Below are 16,122 nucleotides of genomic sequence, written 5' to 3' on the forward strand. Positions count from 1 at the left end.
AAACTTCTAGCCCACACTAGAGTTGATTTCCCAACCATAAAAAAAGTTATCATTTTCATGAAAACTGATCATATTGAGCAAAGCTGACTTCGCCAGGAATGTGATACCACCACATGCATTAGGAAAACAAGGCTGTGGAATGTGGGCTCTAAGAACGTTGGAGTCAGGCAGACCTGAGTTTGATTACTAGCATCACCACTTCCCAGCTGTGTAGCTTTAGGCAAATTAATTCTCTAAGCCCCAGTTTCCTCAAGTGCCGTATTACTAGCATCTATCTCAAAGGATGTTGTGAGAAATAAATGAAATGATGTAGAGTGCCTGATAAATCAACAAGTTTCACCCTCATTACTGCTACAGAGCTCCATGTATGTCAAAGCACTTTGACATGCATGAGCTCATCTGCTCTGTATAATTCTGTAGGGCAGGGAAGGCAGGAAGCGATCAACCTCACCTTGCAGGTTGAGAAACTAAAACCCGGAAAGGGAGCACCCTGTCCTAAGGTTACGCACAGATAAGTGCAAAGCAGACTAAAATGTAGATCACTAATGATGAGCCCAGGACTAGTTCAGGTGCCCGCCTCCCGAAAACATAAAAAAATGCAGAAGCACCAGGAGGAAAGGAGATGGTGATCTAGACAACACAATTCCTCGTGGGTGGTACTGTCGTTGGGAAGGAGGGATGGATGGGGTCCTAATATGAAGAGAAGGCCTTGGCATGGGTAAGAAGGTCTTGGAACAGACATGAAAGAAAGCAGAAGATCTGGACTAGTGAAGAGGTGAGGAGGTTTTCCCTAATACTTCATTCTCCTGGATCGCTTCTCATTGCTTTTTCATCTACTTCTTGAGCACCTTTTCCTTAGTTGCCCTTTAATTGTGGATGCTCCCCAGAGCTCCTCCCTCACCCAAATGTTCTCACTGTTCACATGCTGCCTATGCAATCTCAATTACTCCCACTGCTCCAACCAACTACAAGTCAGATGACTTGCCAAATCTCAAACTCCACACTCCTCTGAGACATGCCTCCTGGATGTTCCACTGCACCTCTAACTCAATACGTGCAAGGCAGAATCTGTGGTTTTTCCCCAAATGTTTTCCTCTGCCTTGATTTCTATGTCAGTTGCTCCAGTTACCCAAAGGGTCATCTTCTACTTCTCTTTCTCTCTCATTTTGTACATCCAATCATCCATCCCAATTCATTCATGAAGAGGTCCCCAACACTTCACCCTCTATTAGTATTAGTCAGGGTTCTCCAAAGAACTAGAACCAAAAGGAGATTATATATATACATATATATATATATGTATATATATATATACCCTTCATATATATGAAATCTTATTCATATGTATATGAAGAAAATTATTATAAGGATTGGCTCACACAATTATAGAGGCTGAGAAGTCCCAAGATCTGCAGTAGACAAGCTGGAGACCCAGAAGTTCAAATCTGAGTCTGAAGGCCTGAGACCCAGGAGAAATTATGGTATAATTTCTAGTCTTAAGGCCAACAACAGCTCAAGACCCAAAAAGAACCAGTCCAAGTCCAAAGACAGGAAAAGACCAATGTCCCAGCTCAAGGAAATTAGGTAGGAGAAGTTCCCTCTTACTCAGCCTTTTTGTTCTACTCAGGTCTTCAACTGACTGGATGAGGCCACCTTGGGGAGGGCAATCTGCTTTACTCCATCTACCAGATCAAATGTCAATCTCATCCAGAAACACCCTCTTGGATACACTCAAAATGATGTTTGAACAAATGTCTAGGCCCTCTGAGGCCCAGTCAAGCTGACACATAAAATTAACCATCACACTACATCTTAGATCACTATCCTATTTTCAGTCCATCACATTCTATTGCCTAGATTACAGCTATCATATCTATGGACAGTCTACAAGTGGCCATAATTCTTCCTTTCCCTGTATTAATGCCCTCTGCAATATAACACTGTAGCTCTTCCCATCAAGAGGTGAATCCGTTTGCCTACCACTTCACTTGGTCTGGCCTTACTTTGACCAGCGGAAGGGAGCAGAGGTGCCACTTTGTTACTTCTGAATGAAGGTTTCAAAATACCTTGCTCTTGTCTTCTTGGAGTGGAGTGCTGCTTGGTGAAGCAGTTCAGGCCGGCCTACTGGACGACGAGAGAACACGTGCAGCAGAAATGAACCACCCTAGCCAAGGCTCCAGACATGCAAGAGAGCTGAGCAAAGCCAAGACCAAAACCCTACCCAGGAAACCTACTCTACTCTTGACTAAGTAGAGACCAGAAAGATCATTTATCTTAACTCATCCCAAATCAACAAACTGCATAATTACGAAGTAAATAAATGGTTGGTTTTTCACTCCATTAAGTTTTGAAGTGGTTTGTTATCACCCCAACTGATACAGTGGCTAACTTTCAAATCTCACCCCCTTCGATTCCCACCATCTACACAGCCAATTAGAACACAATCACCTATGTAACATGTACATTTGACTATATAAATCATTCACTCATTCATTCATTATTTATTTGGTTATCTTCTACATGTCAGGTACTATGCTCAGTGCTAAGGAAACAAGCAAACAACGGACACAGCTCCCACCTACAGGGAGCTTTCAATCTAGTATACTTTGTACCCTTCAAAGTTTTCTACTACCTTTGGAGTTAAAAATAAAATCCACTAACATGGCATATACAACCCATGTCTTATTCACCAGCTTCGTCTCTGATCACTCTGAGATACTATACTAGAATTACCCACATACACCATGCTTTTTCTTACCATTATATCTTGATTCCTAGTGTATCTTACCTGGAATACCCTCCCCTCTTCAACCTGGCCAACATGTACTCATCATTTCGTACTCAACTCAGGTTATTACCCACTCCACACACTCTTCCCTGAGTCCCGAGTAAGGTGATCCCATGCTATACTGCCATAATACTCTGTGAATATCCCTATCATGGCACCTCCCGTCACACCCATTCATGGGTCTGTCTCCTTCACTAGACTGAAAGCTCCAAGGTGGGGGGCGGGGAGTGGAGGGTGAAGGGGAGACTTCTTCTTTTTTAAAATCTATTCCCAGGACCTAGGATTGTATCTGCTATATAGATGATGAATAATGTTAGCTGAATGGAGGAATAAATAAGTGAGCAGAGATGTATAAGCTAAAGAGGCGTTTGTGGAAATGGGAATAAGGAATGAATGAATAAATGAATAAGATTGTGAATAAGAACTGTCCCAGTCTCTCTTTCCTCATTCAAGTTAATGGCTTTTCACCGTCTGTCTTGGGAGCAGAGACATTCTAGCCAAACCAGACTGCCAGGAAGATAAATTTCTCTTCTTGGGGTGAGTAGGTCTTTGGAGAAGTTTCATTTTAATTGGAAAATGGATTCATTCACATCCTGGCTTGGATTCCTGGGTCAGTGCAACCCCGTGCTGAATGGCTGCCAAGCACCACTGCAGAGGGGGCTGAGGCAGGAACAGCACTCCATCAAATGGCCAGTGTTCCGGGACACCTGAGGACAACCTGGCATCAGGGCCAGGCTGGCTGACATGGATGCCCCCTCCTCTTTCTTCCCCAAATTTCCTTCAACCTGAACTTTACTCATCCCCAACCCGTAAAGGGCAGGTATGCTTTACTGTTCCATTTGGCGTTTCTTTGGGCCTTATTTGGGCAGGTATATCCCACTGTTACAGAGTTCCACTGTCATTTCCTGCAAGGCACAGACAAGGTCCACAACGGAGAAATCCTTTCACAACTCGACTAATAGAAAAAGACCATAACTTCAGTGGATGTGGAATAGTTCAACATCACAGAAAACATCCCTTCCATAGAACATTTCTTGTGTCTTTTGTGAAGGTCTTTGTAGAGGGCATTGAACACTATATGATTTCTGTGACCTGGCTCCAGCTTCCTCTTGAGCCTCACCTCTCAACACCTTCACCTATCAGCACCCCCCAGTCCCTGATTCTCCAAACGGACTGATGCAGTGGCAGTTCTGAAAATGCAGTATGCTGCTCTCTGTGGGGGCGCCTCAGAACATTCTGCTGCCTCTTCTCCAGGGCCAGACTGCAAGGGTACATATCCGGGCTCTAACACTTCATAGCCATAGGACTTTGGGAAAGCTACTTAACTACTCTCCATTTCAATTTCCTGGTCCTATAATAACTACAGAGAACAATACTACTACCTACACCATCGAGTTGTTGAGGGAACAAATGAGCAATTGTATGTGAAATGTTTAGAGCATGTGGCACAGAGTAAGCACTTCTCAAATGACTGTTCTTATTACTAGACTGTCAGTGGCGTGACCTGTTACCATCTTCAGGAAGCAGCAGGAGCCTTAGAGACAGACACGTTCTGCTTCAAACCTTGGTTCTTCTCCTTGTTAGCTGTATTCCTTCTGGACAGTGAGTCGCCTACTATCCACGGGTCTCATGTTCATCTACAGCAATGTTTAGTTCACGGTACTGTTAGTAGGATTCAACTTGATGAGTTGATAGATGTTAATGTGCCCATCTTGGCACATCCCCAATAAACAGGAAACTAGCAGTTTCCTCCACAATCCTTACTCTTCTCAAATTATATGGGGACCTATCTGTCTCTCCAACTAGACTGTTACCTCCTTTAAGGGAAAGACCATAATTTTCTCATCTGTATCTCTACAGTTAGCATGAAATAATTATTTCTCAAATGAAATAGTTATTGACCATGCTACAATTTGTCTATCAGCCCCGGTTTGTGGTCAAGTCTGTGCTAAGACCATGCATGAAAGGCAGGTGTATACTGGCCCCAATTCTCATGTTGTTTACTGGGTAAGTGGAACAGAGTCTGTATATGAAACACTTGGCAGTCATGTACAAATAGTACAGAATAATCCAAGTTTAGGGGAGCCTGGGTGGCTCAGTCGGTTAAGCGTCTGCCTTTGACTCAGGTCATAATCTCCAGATCCTGGGATCTTCTAGGATCAAGCCCTGAATCAGGCTTCCTGCTCAGCAGGGAGTCTGCTTCTCCCTCTCTCTCTCTCTACCCCTCCCCTCTCTCATGCTCTCTCTCAAATAAATAAAATCTTAAAAAAAAGAAAAAGAATAACCCAAGTTTAATAATACCTGTTATAAACTAAGGATACTGCATGGTCATGAAAGAAAGCGATGGCTGTGGGCAAGCAGCCAAGGAGAAGTTTTATGTGGGAGGCAGTGTCTGACCTCAGTGTGGAGGGAAGGCGAAGACCAGGAGAGATGGGGTGGAGGGTGATCCAGCTGGCGCCTACCGCCTGAGAGAAGTTCAGGAAGAAGCAGCAACTGTATCCCTGGCCATGGAAAAGGAATCCTGAGAAGTTTAGCCTGAGAGATGTATGCTGAAGTATAGTAAGAGGAAATCTGAATTTGTCTTAGACACTGAGGTCAGAAGAGAGGGAGCCACGTCAGTCCCGGTGGGGAGTGGTTTGTGAGTACGGTTTTAGAAAGGTTTGGACAGAACGCCATGTGGGCAGTCTGGAGGAGAGAAGACACAGGAAGCAGGAGAACCTCTTTCCATATGCATTTCTGACACAGAAGGAGGAGAAAGTGCAAGAAAAGAAAGGAAGAAAATAAAGACAAAGCAAAAGATGGACAAAATGAAAGGGGAGATGGGGCAAAGTAAATGAATAGGTTAAACATGAGAAATGAATAAAATAAGACAGGAAAAAAACAGAAAAATGAAGATGTGTGGAAAACAAGAGCAGGACTGTGGCAGTGTCCCTGACGAGACACACCATGGGGAACGAAGGGCAGGAACCAGAGCCCATTGTCGGTCTGCACACTGTCTCTCCTCTGGGCGAATGAAGTCATGGCTGATGTCACTGCCTCTGAGTCACACGCCCACCAAGGGAGAGGTGGCAAGAGCCCCTGCCTGGCCTTCAGTCCCACCCTGCTGGACTAGAGGGGTTCATTCACCGCTTTATTCTCTGGGGTGCTGTCCAGCCTGGTCCTGATGGAACTGAAATGAGGACACTGCCCCTCTGCTCAGAGAGGACACGGCAGCCAAGTGAGCCCTGCGTTTCAGCTTCAGGCCCTTGAGATGGGAGTGTCAGAAATGGGGGGAGGGGCAGAGAGTTCCCAGCCTTTCTCTCCCTGTGGCTGGAGTATGGTGGCTCTATCCATGTGCAAATGGAAAACTCCCATCAGGAATAGCAGTAAACACACAGATGGGACTCAAAAGGTGCTTTCTGACTGACTCACTCATTGCCTTCCCAACCTAGGGTACTTGCAGCCCCACGGAGGTCTCGTCTCCTCAGATGGGCAGACCTTGCCCAGTGCCACTGCACCTACCCGGCCTGCCTTTTGCAAGCCACCCCACCTGAGGGCTTACCTAGCTCCCCTCCACCTCAGCCCCTGCCTACAGACCACCTCCTCCTGACTCCTCTCCCCTAACTAGGGTGTAGCTCCACAGAGACCTGATGCCATCCCACCTATAAGGCACTGGGACTTCATTTCTTCATTTCTGTCCCTTTTCTAGAACAGAAGCAGCTGGAGGATAGGGCCTCTTATGCTATATTCCCAGCACTTTCCTGAGTTCCTGGAATAAAGTACACTTTCAATAAATATTTGCTGAATGAATAAATGTCCCTGATTGATTCTGGTGGGAACTGATGAGCACACACCGTTCTTAGACCACTTCTAAAAGATGTACTCATTCTCAGAGCCATCATCCTGAGCATGTTTGTTGCTGAAGACCCCATAAGTTACCAGTGACAGGGTAAGTGAGACTGCTCTGGAGCATCTGAGGACAGACTGACTCTCTCCCAGGCTCTTCCACTCTCCCCGATCCTTGGTCTGTGAGCTGTTATGAGCACATGCTTGAGTAACTTCGAGTTAGAGCCCAGCTTGACCACTCATGAGCTGCATTAGGTGAATATTCTCAGCCTGTTGCCACCTGTTCAAACAGGACAGTAATACCTGCACCCCAAGTTGTCCCTAAAGATTAAGCACACTTTGTTAATTGCCTGCCCTCACAATAATGTGAATTTTTCCCTTCACTCTTGGCCTTCTCAGCTGCACCTAGAGAGAAGAATATGAAAAATAGGCCTAATTTTCTTTCCCCAAACCAACCACTTCCATCATATTCATCATTTGGAAATACATCATCATACCAGCACTCTACAACTTACCAAATACCCTCCCCTCCAAGACACAGAGAAACAATACTGCCTTTAACACCATTTTATAGACAGGAACCTAAGGCCCATAGTGAAGAGAATTGCCCAAGATCATGCAGATAGTAAGTGAAAAGCCTGGGTGAAACCCCAGCCACATGAATTCCAAGGCCAATACACTACTGTCCGGTTGCGACTTCCCAGGACAAGGGAGGTGCTCGATAAATACTTGCACAGTGATTCACCCTCTTTCTCAGGTCCATGGGCTTGTCTCTGACCCTCAGCCAAAGCCAGACCACATGGCCTCATGCCAAGACAACTGCAGTAGGGTTCACTCAGGTCCTGATTCTCTTCTCATCTATCTTAGATCCACAGAATGCCAGCTTTGCAGGAGAATTTCAGTGCTCACGGAGACCAGTTGCTCCCAAATACCAGACCATGGACTGGTGCGAGTCCGTGACCCATAATTTTCATGCACTGATGGTGAAGTAATAATAATTATTATATTGGGGAAGATCAAATCCTTATTACTAAAAATATTATGAATAATTAATTGGCAAAAAGATCTTATTTCCTAATTGCTCGCTTTGCTTTACTTGGGCAAGCTCCAATAGCTACACACATAGCACGACTGGGAGAAAATGTCTCTGTGCCACAGTTCCGACCCTCTGGCAAAGCCCAAATGAGAGACAGAAGCCAGGGAGGGCAGAGACACTTCCTCAGGCAGGTCGCTCATTCCCTCTGAACACTCCCTAATCTTGCATTTTTTGAGCCAGAAGACACGGACTGTTGAGATTACAAAGCTTGGAAGCCAAACTAAAGCAGTTTTTTAAGAGGGTGTGGGGACGGGTACTGATGGGGCTATAGAGTTGAGATCAGACTTTTTATTACCAAGTTTTACCTAATCCGCAGCCTCTCCATACAGGAAGGATTCAGGAGACGTGGGGTGTTAAGGAGATCCCTGAATGACTTTATCATTCAGCCAGCAGAGTGGCCACAGCATGATGCAAGAGATAACCCTTGAGTGAGGTCAGCTGCAGAGGTGCCTCCAGGACCCCTGGGTTCAGAAGAGGTAAGGAACTAGTTAAATCATTTACTCTTTTTTTTTTTTTTTTTGAACTACAAACACTTTAAGGTGAATGCAAAGGGGAGGAAAAGACCACCTCTTTAAGAGGTAACTAATGTGCTACAGCATGGATAAAGAGGAATGGGTTGGAATTTGTGTAGTGGAGGGTCTCAGGCATGATCCTTTAATTGGGAGTCTAACTTAGGATGACTTTGATTATTTTTCATTCTAGAATTCATATTTAACTTCAAAATTTCAGTCAGACAAATTTGTTATCTGGGATTTGCAACCTGAACTATGAGAACTAGCTCTCTACCCAGGTGTTTCATCTGTAGAGAAGATGGGGGATCGTGCCTGATAAAGGCTGGAGTTTGACCAGCTAACCTTTAAAACTTCTTTTTAAATCCATTTCCTAGAGTTAGAAAGCCCAGGTTTCCATTCCAGCCCTGCCAGATCCAACAGTCAGTAAGTGGTAATCTACTTCATTTCCTCTATCCTCACCTTCTTTATCTGCAAAGTAAGTGATCACATCCACCTCACAGAACTTTCATAAACATTAAGTCAGATAGCAAACTTAAAAGCACATGGTAGATATCTAATAAATTCTAGTGCTAGTATTGATGATGTTTGTAGACAGCAATTAAACAGGGTAAATACCTTAAATAGAATTTAGTAAGTATCTCAATAAGGTAAACACATTTCAAACTGCTTTTGTAAGTGTAACAATGTCTCAACTTGCAAAAACTTAAGGATGATTGATGATGGATAGAAGGGCAGATAGATGGACATATACCTGATAAAGCAAGTAAAATGTTAATGGCAGAATCCAGGTGATGGTTCTGAGCATTTACAATAAAATTCTCCCAACTCTTCCGTATGTTTAAAGATTATGATCATAAAATGTTGGGGGAAAATGGCTTTCACAGCCTCTTGCACTTGGTCTTAGACCTGGGAGCAACTTGAGATAAAGGACACTGTCAGCTTCCATTTTATCTCCCCAACCCCAAGCATAGCATCTTCTACATAGTAGTTACCAGCCAAAAGTTCGTTTCACTGATTAAATGAGTATGTCCCTATAAGACAGAACAGCTATTCTCATTTTGAACCAAAAAAAAAAAAAAAAAGAAAAGAGTAAAACCAAGCTGTATATACAGAGAAAATGAGATTGACTTATCTTTCCAGAAGAATCCCATCTAGCATCTTTCCTGACTTCTGGCCTGCCTCCTCTCTTCCCTCAATCAACATCTACCTACCCTGAGTCTCCAGATTTCCAAGGTTACAGTTCACTTCCACAAGGTGGATTGTGCCAACGAGTTCCTCTATCACGACACACATTAAATGCATTGTCTTTCTTCATATCTTTTCTAAAGCTCATAGAGTGGCATTGTAGCCACTATAAGAAAAGAATGTTGTCCAATTTTTGTTTTACATTGAATCATTCCACCTAGGCATAAAGGCAGCTGAACTTAGCAATCTTGCTCTTGCCTCTGGTTACATTAAAAATGCCTGGATGTAGCGGACATCCCTACACAGTGGTCAGGAAGACAGGCAGCAGAAATGCCGGGCACATGGGCCTTCCTGCTACAGCCATATGTGTGGCTCGGACCAGGCAACGTGAGCTCATTTAGCAGGCATTTATTGAGTATGATTTTAATGCAAGCACTGTGTTTGGCTCTGGGGAGACAACTGCCAGGTATGGATAGAGAGATTTGGTCCCTGCTCTTATGGAGCTAAAAATCCATCAACCCAAAGGAGAAGGAACAAGACATGATTTAGAACCACGAGGACCTTCACTGAAGGGGACCCAATCCTAATCCCTGTGGACAAGCATTTCATTTCTTTGAGGCTTGTATATGCACCTATAAAATGTGGCAAATAGTAATATTTATCCCACAAGACCATGTCATCATGGTCAAATAAAGAAAATATACATCAAAGTCTACCATAAGCCATAAAGCAAAATACAAAATATAGTATAATAATAGCCAACATTTATTAGATGTTACTAGTTATCTGACCAAGTCCTTTTATGTGGGGAAGGTCTACTTTTTAAAATTACTTTGTTGGACTATAAAACGAAAAGAATACAGTACATACTTGGCATAAATCAAATATGCAAATGCAAAGATGATAAGGAAAGGATTCGTTGTCCAGGTAGATGAAGGCACCAGCCTCAACACTCCGAATATTTAGTTATAAGCCCAGTTTATGGGCAGACCACCCTGGAGAGAAAATCCACAAAAGATGCCCTCACAACAGCTGACAACACGGTCCACACTGCTCAAAGGCTGGGAGAAATCTGGTCCGAACGTAACAGGGCCCCTGGTATACACATTCCAAAGAGAGGTTGTTGGATTCAGTACATACGCCTTGGATTCTCTCGCAGGGTAAAGGAAGCAGCTCCAAGGGTTATGCTCAAGACACAGAGTCACAGTAGAGAGGCCAGGAGGAGCTCCTGCCTCCATCTGGGGCCTTCACTGCACACACAAAATAAGCTGTGACTCAAGGTAACAGGACTACAGCCAACGGGTGGCTAGGGGGTGGAAAGGAGTGGTAATACTCCAAACTTCCCTTTCCACAATGGGGAAGAGAAAATGAACTTACATTTGGTCTGCAGGAGATCTTTACTTTAGAATGGAACTGCTGGTTAGACGTACACAACAATCAAAAATGGCATGATAAATGATTTGGTAAATTCATTCATCTGTTCATCCATCCATCGGTTAAAAGATCTACTGGGCGGTTAGTGTTAGATGCTAAGCAGTGCCCTAGACATTAGGGACACAGAGATAAACGAGGCATAATATACTGTAATAAATTCCAAGGTAGAGGAAAGGGGGGGGAATGCCATGGGGGACAAAGGGCAGGAGCCTAATCAACACCCGATGGAGAAAGTCAAAGAAGGCTTCTTGGAGTCTTGAAGAATTAGTATAAGTTTTCCCAAGTGAAGGACGAAATTGTAAGTTTGCCAGGCAAAAGAAAAACCTGTGTGTGAGAGAATATGGGTATAGCATTCCTAGAGCCACTGACAGAGAAGTTCGCCATCTGGAAAATCTTTCCACTTCTCTAAGCATTTTGTTATAGGAAAAGTAATGATGGATTCCTTGAACAAATTCCCACAGCCTGGGTCTCCAATCCAAACGCCTAGAGGGTAATGCTGGGAAAGGAAATGAGCAGAGCAAGCTGGGTGGGGATGGCTGTGAAATGAAGGACACTTGCCCCTTCTAAAGGGGGCAGCCCCTGCTCAGCACTAGCCAGTTCCTTCCACATGGGAATGTGGGCCCCCGACTGCCAAATCCTTTTGTTATTTCTTCTAAAGAAGCAGAAAATTTGGATTTTTATGTGAAATTTCTTAGTTTTTAAATGTTGAAAACTAATTCAAAAAAAAAAAGTTTCTGTTTTTGTTTTTGTTTTCAAGCACAGGGTAAGGTCAAACAAAACCCATCTGGGGACCAGATTCGGCCTGTGAGCTGCCAGGCAGCAGCCCTGCCATGTCGTAAGAAACGAGTGCTCTTTGAGAACAGGCAGCAAGGCCCAATGGGCAGAGCCCAGGAGCTGGAGGAAGGCTGGATTTGGGGAGAATCCTGGCGCCACCTGTATTTGCTGTGTAGCTTTGGGGAGGCTATTTAAACCCTCTGGGTCTTGTTTTCTTCATCTGTATAATGGGGTAATAATACTGTGTTGGGGCTTTTAAGGAAAACATGCCCAAGAAGAAAAAAATCCTATGCTAAATGATGAAGTAGTATAAAACAGAAAGGTTAGCTAGGACTACAAGATTATTTTTTTCATGAAAAATTACCAAGAAGTAATAAAAGCATGAACACTGTGCTATTACAGTAGCAAACTATTGCCCCATTGTTAACGTTTTTTGTATACATAGCCAGTTTTTTTCTATACTGATAACTTTTTTTTAAAGATTTTATTTATTTGAGAGAGAGAGAGAAGGAGAGAGAGAAAGAGAGAGAGAGCCACACGAGTGGGGAGGAGAGGCAGAGGCAGAGGGAGAAGTAGGCTCTCCTCTGAGCAGGGAGCCCAATTCCGGGCTCCATCCCAGGACCCCTGGATCATGACCTGAGCCGAAGGCAGACACTTAACAGACTGAGCCACCCAGGCCCCCCTCTATATTGATAATTTCTTAAAACAAATACATTCATAAGACTGCACAGTTTTGTAATTTTTCCTTTTAACATTATAATGTAAACTTTGTTGTTATACAAATATTTATTACCTACCCAGTACTATGCCAGAGTGATTTCTACATCATAAACCAGAGATCATGTCATACTTATGATTCAAATCCACTGACCCTTCCCCACTACTGTTAGAATAAAATCCAAATTCTTGCCCATGGCCTCAAGGCCATGCAGGAGCTGGTCTCTACCCAGTGCTCCAACCCACCTCCCACTACTCTCTGCCTTGTTCACACCCTCCCAGCCCTGCTGACCTCCTCTGCTGATTTCACAGGTACTTTCATCCCTTCATGAATCTGCTGTCCTCTCTTCCTGAAATCATCATCATTCAGGTCAAACAAAACCTCCCAAGAGAGAACATGCCAGCCATGCCAAATCTGTTCATCTGTATTTTTCCTTCATAGCATTTTCCAGAAAATATAATCACTTTGTATGTGTGTGTGTATGTGTGTATTTGTCTCTTTGTCTAGTTTCTGCCTCTCTATATTAGAATCTAAGTTCTCAGAAGCCTACCCAGGGCCCTTACCTGTCTTGCTTACTTTGGAATCTCTAACGCCCAACACAGTGCCTATTGCACAAGAGACAATAAACAATATTTGTTAAAGGAAAAAAAAAAAAAAATGAACCCACCATCCATTGTCCCTGGCCTCAGAGGCTTCTAAAGTTATCACTTACAAATTTCTTCCCTGAACTAATCTATCCAAACTCTGCAAGGCAAACACTTGAAGAAGGTGGTAGGGAGAAATGGTGATAAGCCCAGATTCTAGATCTGAAATGCCAAGGTTCCAATCCCAGCCTTGCCATTTATTAGCTGAGTGACCTTGGGCAAGTTGCTTAACATCTCTGAGCCTGTTTCATCATCTGATACTTCACAGGGTGGAAGTGAGGATTAGAGGAGTTTAGCACGGATAAAATGCTTGGAAAAGTGCTAGATATATAATTAGCACTGTATACGCTTTAGCTACTGTCTTCACCTGTTTCCTTTCTCCGATCTGATTGCTCAGGTGAGCTGTTATCTTTCTTCTCCCATCAGACTATAATCTCCTGAAGGCAAAGACCACTTCTGGATCCCGACAGTGGATTACAGAGGCCCCCACAGGACGGGTACAGGGCACAGAGCTGCGGTATGGCTCCCGACGGAGGTTTGCTCACCCAGTATGAGACTGTAAGTCATTTAATGTTTCTGAGTTTCAGTTTCCTTACCCACAAAAAGAGATCATATCGACCCCACAAGTCGGGTGTGAAGAGTAAATAAAATAATCTTTGTGAAATAAAATAATGCTGAGGCTGGAGGCAATGGTGAATTTCAGGGGAAACAGTAGAAGGTATTAGGTAAACCTGCTTCAAAGTTCAAAGTCGGCTGCCTTCTGGTATAGGGATTACACATAGGATGTGGATGAGTCACATAAATGAATGACTTTGAAAATATGTTTTGTACTATTGTACTGGATATTTTCTATGATTGTCTCTGACAACCTCATGGTGGTTTTTAGATGCTTTCCTTAGCTATTAGTCAAACAGGAAAAATACCACTCATTACAGCCAACTACATGAAATAAGATATTCTAGTTTTTAAAATTCTTTCAGTTGGTGATAGGATATTACTGACACGACCATCAGTAGAACAAACTTTTTTTTTAAATACAATGGAAGTGAAGATGTAACTACTATCTGAATATCTACTTGCATAAAGTGCTTTACAAATATCCAACTAAATTATAATAGTTCCACAAGGCTGACACTACTATTCTCATTTTACAGCTCAACACTGTGAGACTCAGAGAAGTTGATTTCATTCGTCTGAGGTCCCAGAATTGGTAAATGGCAGAGAGTGATTTAAATCCAAGTGTGTCTGGCTTCAAATCCTGTACTTTACTTCTGTTACAGAACTGTGATTTATCCCCCAAATTTCCCCAATATCTTATATCAGCTCTACTGCTAAGGTCTGATGAATATGGGTGAACAATAATAGGCCTATACATGCAATTTAAAGCCAGAATAACTCACAGAGAAAGACTGTAGTTCCCACCATAATTGCCATTAAAAAAGAAATGGTATATTTCAAAGAAAGGAAATTAACATTATCTTCCACAGAATTTCAAGCAAGAAAAAATCTAAGATAATAGATGTTATTATACAGTCAAGAAGAAGGAAAGAAAGAGGCCAGACAAAGAACTAAAAATGAGCTGGGACAAGCCTCTTACTTCACAGAAAGGACTAGAACCAGGCTTTCCTGACCTCTCACGGAGTTTTGTTTTGTTTTCTTTCAATTGTTCTCACAAAAAGCACTCCACTCACACCTTCCACAGCTAACAGTTAGTTATCAAACCACCTCTCTAGGCATCCCAACTCCCAGCTTCCTCCAAAGAATCTACATATACAGCAAGAGGCACATTTGAACCAGAGAATCATTTCTTCATTTTCCCAGCACGCTATCAGGGGAACAGAAGCACAGAGGCATGAACTGGGGAGAGATGGGGGAGGCGGGGGCAGACAGATCTTCTAAACCCATCAACAAAATCCTCGGACATTCCAGCCAGTTGGTTCCAGTTGGGAAAGAACAATGAAAATCTCAAACTATAAAATGATTAGCTTTCTGTTCTGCTGACAATGGCAAAAAGAGGAAATGAGTTAAAAGTCGGATTGGAAGATCTCCACGAAGCCCCTACACACCAGTTAATTATCTTCCATTAACACTGAGCTGTCAGGATCGGCATCAGCCCTTAACTCTCTTGACCTTCCCCAGTCTGCACCTTGTTACCCTGCAATGTTTCATGTTTATAAAGATAGGAGACTCCAGCTGTTCCAGCCTTGACAGAACTTAATTTACATTTGGCCTTCATTAAGATGAGAGTCAGAATCATTGAAACCAAATGGAAAAGCCAGACTGCTGGGGGTTATGAAAAATTCAAATGGCATTTCTCCTTTTATCTGACAATTCTTATTAAGGAGACATACATCAACCTGAAACACACAAATTTTAAATGTAAAGGACATGATTAAAATTCCACATTGCAGAACCAGGACCTGCGTGACTTTGCCCAAGAGCTGCGGTGGTCCTAGTCTATCACTTGGGTCTTCTGGGAAGTCTGAACTCCAGATTCTGCCCGACTCCCGATGTCATCAGATTCCAGGCTAAGGACAAGGAGCCCACGAATGACAGCGGTACTAAAGTGAGTGGTCAGCTCTGACTCTGCCATCTCGCTCACTTCTCATAGCCAATTGGCCTCCATATCCTGCTGATAGTATGCTTTAAAAATTCTGGAACCTATCTCTTCTCCACCCCACAGTGCCTACTTCACGCCTCATGACTTCTCACCTGGGGGACTGCAAAAGCCCCTTACCGAGCCCCTACTCGAAACTACTTACTGACTACCTACTATACGGCAGGCTGATTAGGGAGAGTGAAACAGCCATGAACAAAACGGATAGGCTCTCCATCCCCCCCATGGATTACAGTGGTGGGAAGACCCAAGCACCATGCAAATCATCACACAAAATAATACATCACTACAATTTAAGAAAGATACAGTGAAGTAAGAGGGCAATGGAAAGAGATCTCTAATTTATTGGAGAGTCAGGCAAGGCTTTGCTGAAGACATAACAGTAAAGCTGAAACCTGAATGATAAGTTAGGATCGGTGTTGAGTAGAGGGAAGAATATTCAGGGGCAGAAAGGACAGCATCACATCACCAAGACCAGGGGTCAGCAAACTTTTCTCTAACGGTCTACAGAGTAAATATTTTCAGCCTT

At 43.3% G+C, this 16,122-nt stretch overlaps 1 protein-coding gene across 19 annotated transcripts in view; it reads right to left on the minus strand.

The window, feature by feature from the left end:
- FGGY (FGGY carbohydrate kinase domain containing) overlaps positions 1 to 16,122 on the minus strand; it is a 393,096-nt gene that overhangs the window by 335,420 nt on the left and 41,554 nt on the right. Inside the window, exon 1 of one of the 19 annotated variants that reach the window (XM_035018443.1) lies at positions 8,015 to 8,868. The exons of the other annotated variants lie outside the window; for them this stretch is intronic. The gene's annotated coding sequence lies outside the window, so the exon portion shown is untranslated. Of the gene's footprint in view, positions 1 to 8,014; positions 8,869 to 16,122 lie in introns of those variants that run through there. 19 annotated transcript variants of the gene reach the window in all.

The sequence above is a fragment of the Mirounga leonina genome, unplaced genomic scaffold (genome assembly GCF_011800145.1).
Source record: "Mirounga leonina isolate KUSES-001 unplaced genomic scaffold, KU_Mleo_1.0 Mir_173, whole genome shotgun sequence".
NCBI lineage: Eukaryota > Metazoa > Chordata > Mammalia > Carnivora > Phocidae > Mirounga > Mirounga leonina.